Source organism: Sabethes cyaneus, chromosome 2 (genome assembly GCF_943734655.1).
Source record: "Sabethes cyaneus chromosome 2, idSabCyanKW18_F2, whole genome shotgun sequence".
NCBI classification, from domain to species: domain Eukaryota; kingdom Metazoa; phylum Arthropoda; class Insecta; order Diptera; family Culicidae; genus Sabethes; species Sabethes cyaneus.
In genome coordinates this window covers 65,323,938-65,342,676 of record NC_071354.1, presented here as the reverse complement: position 1 = coordinate 65,342,676, position 18,739 = coordinate 65,323,938, and the positions used below count along the sequence as shown (strand labels likewise).

The window sequence follows — 18,739 nt, the reverse complement described above, 5'->3', positions numbered from 1 at the left end:
ATATACGTTTATATATACGCAATATTTAATCCTACAACTTACTTTTACTTGCACTTACCCTCATTAGTAACAACTTACTCAGCAATTTCATGAGAAAAGAAACTATGAAAATTTATAAGTGCTTCTATTTGGTTCAAATTTTGTAAACTTATTCAATTTCCAAAAATTTCATGTAAACCAAACGTGTCGATTTCTATCTCAAACTGCAAGTAAGACCGTATAACAGAGGTTCCTTTCACCACTAGGTGGATTAAATCAGGTTTTTTAAGCAGAATCGAAAGCTGCACAGAGCTGAGTCTTTGAAAAATGCTGTTTCTGAACTACGCAGGGCAGGAAAGCTACGTAAGGCAGTAAAACGCTATGATGGTTCATATGCAACGGTTCATCGCAAAAGTTAAGCGAATGTTAGCTCTCATGCAACAATCTAAAACGTTAATTTTTTCTTTACCTTTTTAGAGGCTTTGAATTTACTCGTTTTTCGAGCATTCGGTCACATTCGCGCGATTTCCTTCTATGTTTATTTTTCATTGTTTCGGTCGCCTCTTCTCTGTTTTATACAGAGTCGCATCATAGCAGCGATTAAATTAAACTCTTGCATCGATTAACTTTTCCGAGAATTCACTGTACCTACATCGTTAATAACAATTCGAAAAAAAAAGTTCATCCTATACTAGTCTTTTCGGAGCCAACGCAGCTGGTGAGCCTATGATTCTTTTGATCAGTCGTGAAATCGCGACAAGCATTTCCAAAGGCTGATCGGTAGGTGTCTTCGAAGAAGGACGGCAGGCATCTAAAGACAGGCCAAAAACGATACAAGGTCTTCCATACGATTTGAAACATTAATTTTATGTTATTACATGATTTTAATAAAGTTCATTGAGTGAATTTGCTGCAAAAAGTGTATTTTTATTTTGATCCATAATATGATGAAAATTGTTTCATAATTGTGACCGCTTCCAAAAGTGATCCATAATTGTGTATTTGATGAGTCATAATACAAGCTTGATTTCCGTGGAAAACTTGTACTAAATGGGTTTAATAACTGAATCAACTGAAAGATTACATATTTCTGTAACTAAAAACATTTATAAACTGCTTTTAAACAATAGTATGCGCTAAAATTAATAGTTTTAAAATCATACTTCTGCTTAAATGGTCCATAATTGTGGGGAAACTGTATTGCTACTAGGTAATGGTCCGAGTGGATATTCGCACCCCGTAAAGAGCGTACGTTGGTGATGTTCGAGAAAAACCGGCCCTCAATGAGAATATGGTCGATTTGGTTCGTAGTACGTTGGTCAGGTGATCTCCAGGTGGCTTTGTGGATATATTTGTGGAGAAAGAAAGTGCTTCTGAACACCAAGCCTCGGGAAGCTACAAAGTTGATGCACCGCTGGCCGTTATCGTTCGTGTCGGTGTGCAGCGATCACCGGTCTATACATTGCTTCCCTGTCGACCTGGGCGTTCACATCCCCGATGACCATACAGACGTCATTGTAATACAGAAACAATAGCAAGAGTCCAACGTTACTGCCCTGAAGCACACTTGAAGTACTCCGAAAGTCTCAAAACTCCGTGCTCCCAGTTTCACAAAAAGACAGAGATTTTTAAGGAAGGATTTCAACCACCGTACAAAAGCAGCAGAGGTACAGATCTGCTTTATTCTAACTAGCAGTATAGTGTGATCAACACGATCGAACGCAGCTTTGATGTCAGTATACACCGTATCGACATCAGCTTCCACATGTTGTAGACAAAATGATCTGCACTCCATCTGATTTGTGCTAATCGAGCGACCAGGAAAAAGCCAAGCTGATCAGTTAAGCTGTATTGCGCAAAACTTCTGTGCAACGAGCTACCGATAAGGATCTCAAATAATTTCGAGCCAGCGCAAAGTGACGTAATCCCGCGATAAAATTTCCCTTTTTGAACACAGGAAAGATATACGATCTTTCCAGCCAGCATACAGGAAATGTTTCCTGAAGAAGCGATTGGTTAATAATTAACTGTAGAGTTTTCGAAAGAGTAGAATTTTTCAGAATAATCATCATAGTTATTGCATCCGGCCCGGGAGACGCCGATGCTTTCAACTTCTTTAAGACAACTTTAACTTCATTTTGCGTGAAATATGTTATGTTTATATAGCACACGTTTGCAGAAACGAACTTCAGAGCTGTCTGCACATCAAGGGCTAAAGCATTACTATTAGCGAATATACTAACGAAATGGAGTGACTTCAATTAAAATCAATGCTTCATCGCCTCGTGCGTCCTTTTGATTGAAAGTCACGTTGTCAGAGCTAGTTTGAATCCATTTGTTCGACTCCCATGGAAGGGAAAAAACTATTGCAGTTGTTGCAAATATTGACAACATGCCCCGTGCCTGCATGAGAGATAAATCACTGAGCACATTATGCCTATGCACCTTATCACACAGGCATGGCTAGATAAGCATATCACAAATTTCTAACATGAAAATGAAATGCGGAATACAATAAACAACCTAACATTATTCACCATTCGTATTGTACACATTTCGAGAAGTTACTCTCTAAATTTTATTTATCTGAGTTGCAAAATGTTCATTTCTCACACCGATTAAACAACACCACTAGGTGAATAGCAACAGGTATTTTCACTTACACTCACCCGCGTCTGGCTATAACGGGGGGTTGGCTGGCGCACACCCACCCCGGGGCCAGCTATCATACGTACGCGGGGAGGTTTTCAACCTTGCATGGACTTCGGCGTCCTATAGTGTAATTACAGCGGCCGGCCGTGCTTTGTGTGCAAGTTTATCGCCATAAGTGATGTAATTTTAACTGCTTTGATTCGACAGAGAGCTGAAGAAATGTCTGCTATTTGTGTTTTCTGTTTCAACGGACAAGAATACCGGAGGCGACGAAGCATCATCGTTAAACATTGCTCGAGGAAGTAGGAAGCTCCGCATACAGAGGGCTTAGTCGGTTCGTAAATCAACACCAGCCGGCACAATGAACGCTGTTGGCTTTAATGCTGACGTATTACGTTTCGAAAGTGGAGTTGGCGTACAGATCGTAAAATATTATTATATAATGATTGTTGATCACGTATTGCCTATCACTATAAGTTTAATTGGAACCTTTCCAACACAATTCGAACAACAAAAGTTATAAACGTAAAATGATACCGAATATCCTCCTATTTAATCGTAATTTTCCTTTTATTTTCAGGTGTTTTACGATTGTTAATTTTGATGGAACGAATAAAACCGACCAATCATGATTAATAACGAGATGGTTTAGTCGAAGGACACGCATCGAACGCCACTGTTCAACTCAGCTGGAACAAATCCCGCATGCGGAAATAAGAAGTGAGTAAAAATTTTTAAAGCATCCTTGCATGAATTCGATTTCAGCCAGTCATTGCATCGCTGTCGGTTTTTTTTTTCGACACAATGGTGAACCTGCTTGGGTAGAGCATTAAGCCAGACTGTCCTTTTGCACAATGAACCGGTTTCTCATTCGGATTCGGATAGCAAATGAAATGACAGCAGCTGTACGCTCTAGCGCCCTCAGCATCCGCATTGCAGCATTCCGCTAGCCACACTGCATTTTAATTATTTCGTCTCCACCGAAGCTGCTGAAATATTTTAACACTGGTGATGTTCGAACTGATGATGCTGCGATTAGTAATTGAAGATTTGAGCTTTCGGAACACGTAGGAAAATAACGTAATCTTTTAAGAACACAATAAAACTCGATCACTATCACAAACCTTCTATTGGGTTTGATGTCGATGTTAGAAGTTGATAAGCCATCTCAGCGTTTTTATCACTCCCACAATATCACGGTGCTCAGCTAAGCCGCATCGATTTTAATTACCGTCAATTAGTCGGTAACCCCAGATCATGTTGATTTTATTAGACGGAATTTCATTTATCTCCGTCTCGCTAACTATCAGTAGTAGCAGCTGTTTGATCCGATCCCAAAACGATTTTTTAAAACGATCTAAAATGAATTGTAACAAATATTACATACAGACTGGCTTATGTCCTGCTGTTTTATTGTCAGGTAGTAGATTCCTAAAAAATAACATTGATAATTGTGTGACTAAGTGACTGTTCCCCACTGTAACTACGCGATTTACGTTACTTCATTCCAAACCGCCATAAATCTGGGTCAAACAGCTTTCAGCTATACATACCTACCTACATAGCTTCCGTCAGACGGCGGTCCCATTGTTTTGCCGTGCAACTTTCCCTTTTGATGGTCACCTGGAGCACAGTAACGGTCGTCGGTCAGACCGGTCAGACTCCCTCACATAAAGAGCGGTAAATTTACTGTTTGTTGTTTTTTTTTCTGTCTCAGACTGATCACACGTACAGACTAAGGTTAAAGAACTCTCCACAGCAGCGGAAGCAGGAAGTGCGATATGTTTATAAAGTTACATATCAGATTAAAGCTGTCGCATTTCTCTGATGTTGCTTTTACTGTACGCGGTGCTTCCATGGTTTGTATTTTGGTACGTAAAATTGGCACCAATTCAAATATTTACGAGAATATGGGTGAATTTTGGGTAACCCCAAAAGGCTTTATTTATTGAATCATTAAAATCACACACAAACCGTGGTTTTAACAACAAAAAGTTGAGACATGTACTGTACAGCAATCAGAAAATCGCTGCCACTAGCAATATACTATAGCATGGAATATGTGAAAATCGACACATGGCATTGGCAGCAAGGAAAAACGAGATATAAATCACAAAGCATAAATACACGTCAAGGGAAGACGTGAACTTTTATGAACTTGCACTTGAGCTTCCGTTATACTGTTGTAGCAATTCGGACGTTGAACTTTTTTTTTCAAGTGATTGCTATGTACTTATCTAAGTATTTTCCTAGCAGCCAGCGTATAGCTCCCATCGTTGATAAATATATATAAATTTGCTTGTCATTCCACCAAACGCTAAACCATTTGGGAAAAAACAACCGTTTGATGGGAGGAGAAAAATGCACTTAAAATAAAAGAATTTGAACTTTATGCCACCTTTATGATTTCACTCCTTTACTTCTAACGATAGCGGATTTTTCACCTACCATTGATGAGTATTGAGAAATGTTTAGAAGTTGTTTATTTTTGGAACAATTCAGATACGTTTAGATGTTATTCTAATTATTCTAAGGATACAAGTAAAAATTTAACCTAAATAACTAAAACACGCTATTACATTCCAAAAAAGACTAAAAATGTAATAATGCCTAAATTGTTGAAAAATCCTTACTTTTGGCATATCATCAAGCATATAAATAAAAAAAAAATTAAATCAATTTTTTATAACGGTAGTTTTTACTATCGACGAAGGGGACGGTAGAAGAATGTAATGAAACAAAGATGTTTGTATTTCATTTAACTGAATCGTACGCCGCCTTGAAGTCTATAAAAAACTGGCGAGTTTGCAAGTTTGGAATCGCTAGTGTCCGCGAACAATAACATTAGGAAGGAGATCCAGTGGTACATTCAAGCGGGAAATCTGACCAATTTTGCCCATCGCAAAACGCTACGATCAAGAAGCATATCCTGATGCTGTACAAAACCTTGTTTTGACCAATAGTTCTTTATAGACTTGAAGCCGTGACGCTGCAGAGGAACAACTATTCCGGGCTAATGACACGCGCAGGTTTTGCGAGAAGGTGAACCAAACTCGCAAAAGGAGACGTAACGGAAGTTAATCTAGGAGTTCCTAAAAACGTGCTGGCTCATGCTCTCGAAGAGATCCGGCGAGAAATTTACGAGCTTACAAGCCGTTTACAAGGTGCTCTCCCAGATTTTGTTGCGTCGTCTATCCCCAATTGCAAGAGAATTCGTAGGGCAGTATCAGGCGAGCTAATGAGGAACCGTGCTACTACGGATCAATTTTTTTTTACTCTCCGACAAATCCACCAGAAATATCGATACAGTTGAATGTGAACAATTATGGTAGATAATGCACGAGTGCGGATTTCCGGACAAACTGACGCGGCCGATCAAAGCTATCCTGGAGCTAGTGATGTGCTACGTGCGCGTTTCGGGGACACTCTTAAGTCCTTTCGAATCGCGCAGAGGGTTACGGCAAGGGGATATACTGTCCTGAATGTTATTCAAACCAAATATCTGGTCGGAAGAGGTTCCAGAGAAAGCAACGATTGCCTGCCACGGACAGTCACTTTTGACGGCGATGAATTGGAAGTGGTTGATGTTAGTATATTTGGGATCTCTGTCTGGTCACCGCCGATAATAATACGATTAAGGAGATACAACAACGCATTCAAACCGGAAATTGAGCCTAATTTTCCCTCCGCAAGACGCTTCGATCAAGGAGCATACAGTGCCGCACAAAGCTGACAATGTACAAAACGCTAATCAGATCGGTAGTCCTTTACCGACTTGAGACAGTATCTTTGCTTTCGGAAGACAATGCACTTGCATTAGTGGATCCGTTGTGCCAGATATTCAACAAATCATTTAAGGACTGGAAATTTCTGACGATCTAAAAGCAGTCATTCATGTTCCCGGTGTTTAAAAGTGGCCACCATCGGAACGTTCGAAACTATCGTGGCATCACTAGTCTTTCTGCTGCGTCCAAGCTATTTGAAATAGTAGTGAGCAATTTTCTTCTTGCTAAAACAAAATGCTATATCTCTACCGACCAACATGGGTTTATGCCTGGTCGATCCGTAAGCACAAACCTATTGGAGTTCACATCTACTTGTATATCACATATGGAACAAAAGGCACAAATTATGTGATCTACACGGACTTGAAGGCTGCGTTCGATCGTATTGACCATAAAATACTGCTGCTGAAAATTTCGCGACTTGGTGCATCTTAGAATTTTACGAAATGGCCCAGTTCCTACCTATATGGTAGAGTCCTATGCGTGCAGCTCGACTCTTGCTTCTCTTCCCAGTTCCAACTTGTCGGGTGTACCACAAGGTAGTAACATGGGACCACTTCTGTTTTTGCTGTTTGTGAACGATATTGCTTCGCTGCTTGGAGTTGGATGCAAGCTAATGTATGCTGACGGTTTGAAATTATATTCAGTAGTTCGTTCCATAGACGATTGTATCCGGCTTCAAAGGCTCTTGGATGTGTTTGTTGATTGGTGCAAGAAAAATTGGCTTGTTATCAGCATCACAAAATGTCAAGTGATGACTTTCCACCGCATCGCCAGTCCGGTTGTTTTCAACTACCAAATAAATGAGCATGTACCCAAAAGAGTCGGTCAAGTCAATGACCTTGGAGTACTGCTTGACACCAAACTCACGTTCAACTTACATCGTACCACGGCAGTATCGAAAGCCTCCCAACAGCTCGGTTTAATCGCTAAAATTGCACGTGATTTCAGTGATCCCCACTGCATGAAGGCGCTGTACTGTTCATTAGTTCGCCCGTTGATTGAAAATGTTTGCTTGATATGGTGCCCCTATCAGTTGTCGTGGAATTTGCGTATCGAAAGAGTGCAAAAACGTTTCTTGAGGCTTGCGTTGAGAGACCTACCATGGCGCGACCCAGTCAATCTACCACCGTACGCCGATCGTTGCCGTTTATTGGGTCTTCAAACACTTGAACAGCGCAGGAAGGTTCAGCAAGCAGTGTGTGTTGCAAAGATCCTAAATGGCGAAATCGAGTCACCGAGCATGCTGTGTCTCATCAACTTTCATACATCGCAACGTGCCCTGCGCTCAACCGAGCTACTGCAACCGAGATTCCATCGGACCACCTTTGAATCCTAGGAGCCAATAACTGCCTGCATCCGGACTTTTTCTATTGTGGAAAGCTTGTTTGAATTTAATGAACCATCACATAAGTTTGCTCAAAAATTGTATAGTGTTAGCTTTTTATAAACCGACCACAAATATTCAATAAGACAGTCCATGTCAGTTGATTTTTACAAATAAACAAATAAACATACGTGTACTTGCCGTATTTGAACGAAAGGTGTTGCGAACTATTTTTGCCGGAGTACAAACGGATAGCGGAGATTGGCCTAGGCGTATGAACCTCGAGATGCACTACTCGGAGAGACTCCCATCGTACACCTGGCGAAAGTTAGGAGACTACGGCGGGCCGGTCATGCCGCAAGGATGCCAGACGACTGTGCAGTGAAATCCGTTCTCTTCAAAAATCTTACCGGCACCAGGAATAGAGGGGTCCAACGGGCTAGTTGGCTCGACTAGGTTGAAGCCGACTTGCGTGTGTCGAGACGCGTAACGAATTGGCGACGAGTAACCCAGGACCGAATACAATGGAGAGGAATTCTTGATACGGCAAGAGCCACCCCGGATCTCGGCTGCCAAAATAAGTAAGTAGTAAGTAGTCTATAGCAACTCTCTGATAACCGTCGAATGTTCAGAGGTATCTTCCTTGTTGGTCACGATTTGAATACGTTGGACAACCGGTTACGAATCTTGTTTGCTACGAGATAGTGGTCCGAGTCGACGTTTTGTTCCGGGAAAAACCGCACTTCTGCGACATCCGAAAAGTGTCGTCCGTCAACCAGAATTTGATCGGTCTGAGAGCAGAAATCTCCATTTGTGTGTTTCCAGGTATGCTTCTAAATGTTTAATCGTGCAAAATAAAAACTAGAGCAGCCATTCCTCTGGCGGCAGCGAAGTTGTGGCCTCTCAGGCCATTGTTGTTTGTGATAGAATGGTAACTTTCTCTATCAATAACGGGGCGAAAAAACTCTTCACATCCGACCTAAAAAAAGCCTTGGGCTGAAACGTCTTTTCTAAGACTTGACCCTTCTTTATCGACAGACTTCACAGTCGGCTTTAAGAGAACAGGACAGTTACGGCCGGCTAGTGCAACAATCCTACGACCTATGCATGTGTATTCCCGAAGATTATCTTTATGTCATATCCTTGGTTGGACGCTTTCCATATGTCCTTCCAAGAAGTTAATAAACCTTAATCATAAAACACTGCTAGAGAAAATTTTGAGACTTGGCGCTTTTTGCAGTGGCTCAGTTGCTATTTATGCGACAGAGTTCTACGTATGCAGCTCAACTCCTGTTTATCTTCCCGGTTTACTACCTTATCGGGTGTGTCTCAAGGCAGCAGCATAGGGCATCTCCTGTTTGTACTGTTTTTCAACGATATCGACTCGCTACTTGGAGTTGGATGCAAGCAAATGTATGCTGATGACTTGAAATTGTATTCACTAGTCCGTCCTATAGATGATTGCATGCAGCTTCATAGGCTTTTGCATATGTTCCCTGAATGGTGCAGGAAACAGTGTTGCGAAGCCCACACTCATGTGGTCTTATTCTCTCACACGCGCGTACTCATTCTAACGAACACGCCGGCATAAGCGTCCTTTTCGGAGCTATGCAGGAAGACGATGTGAACATGTGCGTGCGCGAGTGTGTAGGTAGTAGAATGTCTGCGCACATCAATGGTGGCTGTTTGTTTTACGCTTGCGTGTGCGGCGTAAGCGTTGGATTCCATGCTTCTCATACTCACTCGTGTGAGAGTACACGACGTTGGCTTCTCCCTCGATTTGCAACATTGATTGGCAGAAAAAATGGCTGCTCATAAATGAGCATGTAATTTCAAAAATCGACCAAGTCTATGACCTCAGAGTATTGCTTGATGCTAAACGGACGCTCAATTTATATCACACCACGGCAATATCGAAAGCTTCCTGACAGCTTAGCATTATCGCTAAGATTGTTCGTAATGTCAGTGATCCTCACTGTTGGTGTCGTCGTTCGTCAGTGCGTACATATATATCAGTACCGACTCCATACACATCTCGAACATTACACTTTCTGAATAGTTGCAACCGCGAGCTTCATCTTCTGTAGCTCTTTTTCCTGGATGCTCGTGCGTGCCGGTTCAACTAGAATTCCAACGTACCAAGTACCGAGTTTCCAATAATCGTTGTCCTTTTGCGTTCGCGAGGGTCCATACCAATTATTCCGTTATGGTTCATTTCCTGAATAGTTCGTAGAATAAGTTTCTTAAGCATGCCGCCTTACCAAAGCTGCGATGTCTGGTCTCGCAGGTAGGTCTGCCGTCTATATAGCTGGCGAGACACAGCGTTTCATAAGTCAGCCATCCGCTCCGGATCAGACGCTGTTGTACGCCATCCCTAACCTTATCTACAATCGCGTACTTGGTAGGGAAACGACGACCCTCCGTACAGTGCAATCACCGTCAACGTCGCCCTCACCCTGGAAACAGATGCTCACAGCTGGCAAAGCTATTTCTTTGACATAATCATAAAGTGGATAGAACAAATGCTTAGTAACCGATTGCTTTTTTCGTCCTTACGGCAAGCAAGCATTTGGAAGCAAAGTGTTTGTGGATGTCCACAAGGTGGCGTTCTCTCGCCTCTTTTATGAAACCTTGTGGCGGATGGCCTACTGAGGAAACTCAATGGTCTAGGCTATCCGTCATATGGTTTTGCGGATGACTATCTCATCCTAGTAATTGGAAAGTGCATAAGCACATTATTTGACTTAATGCAGCAGGCACTACGCGTCGTGGAAACGTGGTGCCGAGAAACTGCACTTTCGGTAAATCCGAGCAAAACATCTATCGTCTTATTTTCAAGACGTAGAAATACCAATGGAGCTCGCGCTCTGCGCTTTTACGATTCGGATGTTGATGTTGTGAACGAAGTGAAGTACGTGGGGTTGATTCTCAACTCCAAGCTTGACTGGTCCACAAATATTGATTTCCGAATTAAAAAAGCGTGCATGGCCTTTGGGCAATGTAGACGAGCAATTGGCAATTCTTGGGGGCTTAAACTCAAATACATACACTGGTTATACACGGTCGTTGTCAGACCAATACTGGCGTATGGTTGTCTTGTATGGTGGCAGAGAGGGGAGGTTGTGACTGTCCAGACAAAGCTAAACCATCTTCAAAGGATGTGTTTAATGGCAATGTCTGGTGCATTTACTATTTTCAATATTTAACCTCTACACTTCCACCTGAAGCAAGAGGCACTAATATGTGCTTATCGACTACACGCGATTGGCCTTTGGCAGTCTGTGGACGGTTCCACTGGTCATACTCGATTGTGGTCGCAAATTGTTGCTGAAGACAAGTTTGCCCTTGCTCCTAGCGATGTAACGTTCATGCGTACTTTCCCGTATAGGACTTTCTCAAGTGACTTTCCTCCTAGAGAGGATTGGATGTCAGGCTACATGGAAAGGATAATTTCCGACTATGTGGTCTGCTATACCGATGGTTCCTTGTACGAAGGCCGCGCGGGAGCTGCTGGTGTTTACTGCCGTGAGCTGGAATTGGAGGAATCCTATTCGTTGGGTAGTTACTGCACCGTTTTTCAAGCTGAAATCTTTGCAATTATGTGCGGAGCTCAGTTTGCACTTCAGAAAGAACTGATAGGCTTTGTCTGCCGTCTATATAGCTGGCGAGACACAGCGTTTCATAAGTCAGCCATCGGCTCCGGATCAGACGCTGTTGTATGCCATCCCTAACCTTATATACAATCGCGTACTTGGTAGGGAAACGACGACCCTCCGTACAGTCAGTGCAATCATCGTCACCGTCGCCCTCACCCTGGAAACAGATGCTCACAGCTGGCAAAGCTATTTCTTTGACAACACTCAACGGAAGCATGAATGCCTTCCGGCATGCGTCCTTAGTTTCCACTGAATTTCAGCTGGTGTAACCGTTGGTTACATATTTTATATAAAATTAGCTCTGCCAATTTAAAATGCTTTTTTTTTCAATCTGCTCATAATTCCCAATCCAAATTCCCTAAGTCCATCTCTGAGCAAGCTGTCGACTGTTTGATTGATAGCGCTCCAAACCTTCGGGTGGAGCGGTCACTCACACGGGAAAGCTTGTTCGGTCATATCTAAAACAACCTGAGGAAGCTGTCTACTGAGTGGGTGATATTCCTCCAAGTCTCTCGCTTTGCGACCGGGACGGACGAGTCACTCACTTGGGAAAACTCTCTCGGGCATAACTAAACAGGTTTGAGAAAGCTGTCAACGAGGTGAGCGATATTCCTCCAAGTCTGTCGCATTGCGACTGGGACGGACGAGTCGCTCACGGCGGAAAGCTTTCTCACTAATCTGCAAGAGAAACGGTGATGCGATCGACTGAGTGAGTTATATCCCTCCACGTCTGGCGTCTCACGTCTGGGACGGAGGGGCAATTCGCTCGGGAAAGCCTTTTCTAATACAATCAGAAGATTCCTCTGCAAGTGTGATAACCCTCCACGTCCACGTTAGACGGAGGGATCCCCCCTACAGGGTTGCTCACAGATACCACTAGGAATACAACCAAGGTATTCAAAACCTAGGGTATTATCCAATAAATAATTGTTGCCAGGACAAAAGATCGTTAAAAATTGGAAGTCTTCAAAAGATTCCAATTTTTAACTGACCGAAATTATAAAAGGGCTAGGCTCGATAAACAGCAGATCATTTGTTGTTTGGAAAACTTAACGATCAGTGCGCGAGGATCGTACTTGTTTTAACTTAAAAACAGTTTATTTTGTTATTGATAGATAAAATTAAGATTATGTCGTTTGTGGTGTATAGAAAGGACAATACTAGGTAATTGTCAAGTCGTAAAAAAAAAGTGTATTGTGAATAATAAATAGTCTATTGTAAAACTTATATTCTAGTGCCAAACAATTATACAACAAAAATGGTTAAAATGAACAATCCACGAACACGTAACAAAGAAACAGACGTGAATAAAAAGATTGTAAAACTACCAGTGAAAATATACAAGAAAACAAAAGGTAAAAATAGTTATAAGCAAATTTTAAAATGTGTAACGGTAGATTAAGGCTGGTGTAGGAAAGTTAAGGCTGTGTGTAAAAAGGCTAATATCCCTCGAATAGGTCCTCGAGGGACCTTTTATTCTTGGACTTTATTCCACAGGCGCAGAAGAGCAGCGCATCTGTATCCCGGTGAAGCCTGCGTGCCAGTCAGCATTCGGCGCAGCGCGATAGAATCGTTCATTTGACATCGGTCCTATGGTAGAGACCGAGACCCCGTACTTTCCGGCTCCCATAGTACGAGCAGCGAAAGCCCCGATGTGGGTAGTTTAACCGCCGCCTGCAATTAAAACACCGGTGTAATCGGTAGCGCAGCTGTCGATTCTGCCATGACGGGAAGAACACGAGATCCCGTACTATCTAGTTACAGTGGCCGAGGCCACTTGGATCGTCAAAAGTCGTCGTCGAGGATATGTCAAAAACACCAGCCTTAGTTATGCGCAAGTAGAATAGTTTTAAGTGAATATTGTTGGGAGAAGGGAAATAAACCGTTAAGTTAGATGTAAAATCCCGATTTTTAACCACAACGATATTACTCTACCATTTTATCTCCGCTTTGCTGTTAAATTTCGTGGTCGAACTTGAAAGGAGTTTTAGTCCTGGTCGTTCAGCTTTCGTTCGCCTTGTGACCTTCGTATAATCTCGATCCAGGAGTCTTGGCAACATTATTAGCTGTGATATTACCCGGATTAGTGGTTTGTGTCCGGCGGTTTCTGTTTGCGACGGAAACACCCATTGTATTTGGCAAGCGCCGCGACGCACACCCGTTTCTACTCGTTTTAATACCGTTTCCCTTCCCCATCCTTCCCGCTGAGCAGTTTGGAGGAGTATCAATTGGCGCCCAACACAAAAAACCCACGAATATATTAATTACTATATTTGGTTTCAGCTTCTAAAACCTCGGTAAGGGGAGTAGAAAACAGTACCCTGTTTTGTGGACTTAGTTTCGTCCTCCAAACGAAAGTTAGTTGTTTAGATTACCAAATTTGAATCTAGTGCATATTTGTGGATATTTCATGCCACACAACTGCATAATAGACCCAGGTCTCAGGCCCAAGAACCAGGAAACGAGGCGTTTTGATTCGTCGGAGAACATATACAAGCAAACGATCGCCGAAGGTGATCCGGTAGAAAACTCAGGAAAAGAATCATGCAGAACAGGTAGGAGCTTAGGCTCACAGATAAAACTCTCGCACAACATTAAATCATTGTCTGTCGAGGCAATGTCGGCATGGTCGTCGGGTAGGTCGCGTTGGAATTCACGAAAATGTACCCGTACGCAAAACTCGAGACATCGCGAACGTGTGTCCCAAAGTCGAAAAACGAAGGCCACTATCAGAGTGCAAACTCATATACGATAGGTCCGATAATGGCCAACCCCTGATAAAACTCGCGGTCTGAGAATCTTACATCGGATAGAGAATTTTTCCGTTCAGCAATTCTTCTGGTTAGCGGCGTGGCGGATTTTGGAAAACGATGATTTCGGATCGTGGGGCGGAAAAAAAAACGTACCTCAAATTAGCTGGACCGCACTAATGGATGCGTGCTCTGTGGTTAATTATATTTTACCAAAGTTGTCTAAGGGATAACAAAATTAAACAAAGTATTAGGAAATTTTAAATCCATCAATGGTGGTGGATGGTACGCGAAAATAGTACCAGGAGTTTATGATAACTCAGCAACTATAATGAAACTTTCGCATTGTATAAGAAAGTGGGAAAAAATACTTTACCCGTACTCATTTATTCACAAGATTGTTGCTTCTCGTGGACAGGTACCTCCCGAGATAGCGAAAAACAATACTTGTGAAGGGTATAATGCTGGAACGCATTATACTCAGAAAACGTCTAACATTTTATTCACAAAATTGTTGCATCTGCTGGAATATTGATTCCAGAGATAGCGAAAAATAAAACAATGTTTGTGAAGGGCACGAGTGTATAATACATCGTGCTCCGAAGGAAAAACTTTAAAATCCTCTGGTTGAGGTAGCCAGGGAATTGAGGAGAGTATTATACTTACCTGGCTGACAAACTGCAATTTATACTTACCTGTAATCGTATTTAGGCGAAACGTAACAATTATATCCGCGGCATAACGAATAGATTCTTTAGAAATCTCGCTTCCGAAACTAGTCGGTTCCCAAACGCCACGCTATTTTCCACAGATTTAAAAATCACTGTTGACAAAATACAGAGTTACCGAACGACTAACGCGAGTATCCGTTCCTACGTACAACAAAATCGGAAAATCCGGGACACCCGAGTGCCCGCGAGTCTTTAAAGTCTTAGTACACTCTCACGCGCGCGACCGGGTATTCGTCTTACGGGATTTTTCGGATATTTTTCGGGCATGAAAAATTGCCAACGCAGAAAAACCGACAGTGGATAGGAATGAGGAGGAAAGGGTAAAGAGGAAAGGATAGGTAAATGCAGGTTCGTTCGATAAGTTCTGCACCTAGTTACTCCATCGACCAACGAAAAATTTACATCCAGATTCCTCGATTGGGACATACAATGCCAAGAAGATGCAAACGATGTCCTCGGCTGAGTTGTAGCTCGTATTAGCTCACTAATGAAAACGATTAATCCACTGGTATGTTTTCCGCAGCAAACCTATCACTGGGAAATTATTAAAATATTAAATGAAATTCCAAAACAAATATGTAGAGACTAACCGGTGCAAAATCCGGAATCTGCGGAGAAATATTTTATGTTGACTCGCTGAAAGTAGAGAAATGTTGTTAAATAGTAGAGGTTTCAATGTCATTGTCTATTTTATTTATCGGGAAGAGAAAACAGATTCCTTCCTAATAATTTTTATATTGCGCAGACTGAACAAAACCGCGAAATGTAACGTGAACTGATTAGGGTACATACGATCCAGTTTGCACTAACGGTGCACAAAAAAAAAATTGTTAGGAAAGACCAGTTTTCTACACAATTTTAATAAAAATTTGATAGAATACTTACGCGAAGAGAATTTTACGTCCATGATGTTTGCTTGTTTGCATCTCTTTAAGAGGTATGGCACTCATGCACTATTACCAACTACATAGCAGTATTGGGGTGAGCTCTTTTGCTTCTGCCAATGAGTGCAGAAGCAAAGTGAGAACACAGAGATGGAACAGGAACGTAGTAAGGGGAGATGGAGATGATTCGTGTAGTGATCAAATCAGTCTCCATGCTCATGCATTAACAAAACAAGTCCATACAACAGGAAATTACAAATGATGGAAAAATAAGAGGAAGAGAGGGTTGATAGGGCATTGTAACCGTTGGTTACATATTTTATATAAAATTAGCTCTGCCAATTTAAAATGCTTTTTTTTCAATCTGCTCATAATTCCCAATCCAAATTCCCTAAGTCCATCTCTGAGCAAGCTGTCGACTGTTTGATTGATAGCGCTCCAAACCTTCGGGTGGAGCGGTCACTCACACGGGAAAGCTTGTTCGGTCATATCTAAAACAACCTGAGGAAGCTGTCTACTGAGTGGGTGATATTCCTCCAAGTCTCTCGCTTTGCGACCGGGACGGACGAGTCACTCACTTGGGAAAACTCTCTCGGGCATAACTAAACAGGTTTGAGAAAGCTGTCAACGAGGTGAGCGATATTCCTCCAAGTCTGTCGCATTGCGACTGGGACGGACGAGTCGCTCACGGCGGAAAGCTTTCTCACTAATCTGCAAGAGAAACGGTGATGCGATCGACTGAGTGAGTTATATCCCTCCACGTCTGGCGTCTCACGTCTGGGACGGAGGGGCAATTCGCTCGGGAAAGCCTTTTCTAATACAATCAGAAGATTCCTCTGCAAGTGTGATAACCCTCCACGTCCACGTTAGACGGAGGGATCCCCCCTACAGGGTTGCTCACAGATACCACTAGGAATACAACCAAGGTATTCAAAACCTAGGGTATTATCCAATAAATAATTGTTGCCAGGACAAAAGATCGTTAAAAATTGGAAGTCTTCAAAAGATTCCAATTTTTAACTGACCGAAATTATAAAAGGGCTAGGCTCGATAAACAGCAGATCATTTGTTGTTTGGAAAACTTAACGATCAGTGCGCGAGGATCGTACTTGTTTTAACTTAAAAACAGTTTATTTTGTTATTGATAGATAAAATTAAGATTATGTCGTTTGTGGTGTATAGAAAGGACAATACTAGGTAATTGTCAAGTCGTAAAAAAAAAGTGTATTGTGAATAATAAATAGTCTATTGTAAAACTTATATTCTAGTGCCAAACAATTATACAACAAAAATGGTTAAAATGAACAATCCACGAACACGTAACAAAGAAACAGACGTGAATAAAAAGATTGTAAAACTACCAGTGAAAATATACAAGAAAACAAAAGGTAAAAATAGTTATAAGCAAATTTTAAAATGTGTAACGGTAGATTAAGGCTGGTGTAGGAAAGTTAAGGCTGTGTGTAAAAAGGCTAATATCCCTCGAATAGGTCCTCGAGGGACCTTTTATTCTTGGACTTTATTCCACAGGCGCAGAAGAGCAGCGCATCTGTATCCCGGTGAAGCCTGCGTGCCAGTCAGCATTCGGCGCAGCGCGATAGAATCGTTCATTTGCCATCGGTCCTATGGTAGAGACCGAGACCCCGTACTTTCCGGCTCCCATAGTACGAGCAGCGAAAGCCCCGATGTGGGTAGTTTAACCGCCGCCTGCAATTAAAACACCGGTGTAATCGGTAGCGTAGCTGTCGATTCTGCCATGACGGGAAGAACACGAGATCCCGTACTATCTAGTTACAGTGGCCGAGGCCACTTGGATCGTCAAAAGTCGTCGTCGAGGATATGTCAAAAACACCAGCCTTAGTTATGCGCAAGTAGAATAGTTTTAAGTGAATATTGTTGGGAGAAGGGAAATAAACCGTTAAGTTAGATGTAAAATCCCGATTTTTAACCACAACGATATTACTCTACCATTTTATCTCCGCTTTGCTGTTAAATTTCGTGGTCGAACTTGAAAGGAGTTTTAGTCCTGGTCGTTCAGCTTTCGTTCGCCTTGTGACCTTCGTATAATCTCGATCCAGGAGTCTTGGCAACATTATTAGCTGTGATATTACCCGGATTAGTGGTTTGTGTCCGGCGGTTTCTGTTTGCGACGGAAACACCCATTGTATTTGGTAAGCGCCGCGACGCACACCCGTTTCTACTCGTTTTAATACCGTTTCCCTTCCCCATCCTTCCCGCTGAGCAGTTTGGAGGAGTATCACTGGAGACAGAGATAGGAGCCGCAGAATAAGAAGCTAAGCTTTTAAAAATACTTGGAAAATAGTTACTGTGAAGTTTTACTTCACCCGCCATATTCACCAGACTTGGGATCTTTCCATTACTATTTATTTAAACCGATGCAAAACGCCCATACTGATAAAGGCTTCACGTCTTAGAGCAAGCCATTAAAAATCAGCTGTACTGTGTGAACCGGCCTTGAAAAATAGTAGTCTTTTCCAGTGTTGAGTTCATTTTCTGTCGAAAAGATAAGAAAAGAACGCGGTCGCCAGCGATGACCAATATTTGCATAATATGAATTTATCAATTCATTGCACTGCCCCTGGTTTCATGGTTGAAGTAAAAGCCAAAATGACCAAAATGTACTTTTTCGGTCCGACGCATTCTTAACTATGTAATATACATGCCCGACACACAAACAACATGTGTTTGTTTGAAAATATTCGAGAAATTTGGGAAGATAGAGTTACTCTGCTAATGGTTTCATAGTTGACGTAACTCCCCACATAATCAACCAGCACATTAACAACCTTTTTTTTTTTTTTTTTTTTTTTTTGAGTGGTTTTAACCCAAAGGGTCATTCACCAATAGCACATTAACCTGTTTTCCAATAGCTTTAGCCAAGTTATGAAAATAATCGTTCAACAAACAGTCTGTTTATTCGCATAAACTGGCGTATGCATTTTTTTAACACAATA

General features: G+C 42.0%; 1 protein-coding gene across 4 annotated transcripts in view; it reads left to right on the top strand.

Moving 5' to 3' along the window:
* Positions 1–18,739, top strand: part of LOC128734345 (sphingomyelin phosphodiesterase) — a 64,797-nt gene that overhangs the window by 28,122 nt on the left and 17,936 nt on the right. For all 4 annotated transcript variants that reach the window (XR_008411975.1, XM_053828496.1, XM_053828495.1 and 1 more), the window contains exon 2: positions 3,212–3,351. The gene's annotated coding sequence lies outside the window, so the exon portion shown is untranslated. The remainder of the gene's footprint in view (positions 1–3,211; positions 3,352–18,739) is intronic.